Below are 1,449 nucleotides of genomic sequence, written 5' to 3' on the forward strand. Positions count from 1 at the left end.
TAAAAATGTATACTGTTATACTTTACTGAATATTTGTCAGTACATGAATATTTAAAGCTAACAAATTAGTATGTTGCATAATTTTCTACAAACGAAGGGTGAATCAGTCGTCTAATCAAAGGGAGGATAACTAGTAGTATTAGAATTTACATAAACAAACTCACATCACCATTATCCCCAAAGGAGTAGGCAGAAATGCAGCCAAGGCACCCATTTTTTGCCGTGTGTATTCCGTCCCTTTATGTGATAGGGGCTAGCCTATCGCCATGTCAGGCACAAATTTCAGACTTCAGGATGATACTGAGCGGCTAAACTTAAAAACACTTTGCCCGACCCTGGATTCGAACCCGGGAACTCAAAGCGGTGGTTGTACTACTGCACACGCAATGAGCAATACAATAACGTCTCCCAGGCAACTTTAGAACTTGGTATTACAAAATATGCATATTCTTAGACTACGATCGCCCTTTTAGGATACCATAAATAATTATTATAATATCCAGCAAACACATTGGCTATAATATCTTTAAATCCATATACTATGTCCTTCAAACCGGAACATACTGCGGATAAAACATTGCTGCTCGGCGGCAGAATTATACTTTGCTATCTCCGTATAAAAAAATACTATCCCGAGGTACTTATAGAGACGCACACATGCGATAAACTTAGCATATAAACGTTAATCACTGATTTTGATTCTATGATCATAGGTCACTTACCTCGTGCTTTCTGCAGCAGTGTGACCGTAGGATTCTGTGCCCGTGGCAACCGGCTTGTCGATGATGAACTGCTGAGGTTGTTCGCCGGTTGCGGGCGCGCTCGCGAGGTCCTCAGCCTGCCTTCACTCTCTGAACCGCTAGTACATCCGTTCTGTTCTGGGTTCTGGAATATGTAAAGGGATTATACAATGCTGGCACTACGCTTGGCGTATTTATCGAAATATTTGCGCCTTTTAAGCAAAGTAATAACGACATTGTTTTTTTAATGTGCAAAGTTCTGTTGGATTATCCAAATAACGAAAATATTTAGTCAAATACGCCAAATGTGGTGTTCCGATAACAATACTTCGTGCTAATTTCACACAAACATCTGGAGATCGATGCCGGATACATTAGTCGGTTCGTCAATAAAAAAAAAACATATTTTTTACACATATATGCAATATCTGTTCTATATACCTACAACATAGCAATAGATGTAACACATCAGAAGTAAAATGAGCATGACGAAACGTCGGCATACTTTATTATATACTGCACCGTGCCCTTTTGCGGTTACAAGAGTGAATTTATGTTATTGTTAACTTATATTTCGATACAAAATACTCGTATTTAAAAACATACCTACAATTAAAGTATTATTTAAGAACAATAAAGTTTTACCGACGTTTAAAGCAAGGTTTGCTTACAGTTTTATATAGAAACATATTGTCCCTTCTACATCTAG

Source organism: Manduca sexta, chromosome 20, assembly GCF_014839805.1.
Source record: "Manduca sexta isolate Smith_Timp_Sample1 chromosome 20, JHU_Msex_v1.0, whole genome shotgun sequence".
In the NCBI taxonomy this organism is placed as follows: Eukaryota; Metazoa; Arthropoda; class Insecta; order Lepidoptera; family Sphingidae; genus Manduca; species Manduca sexta.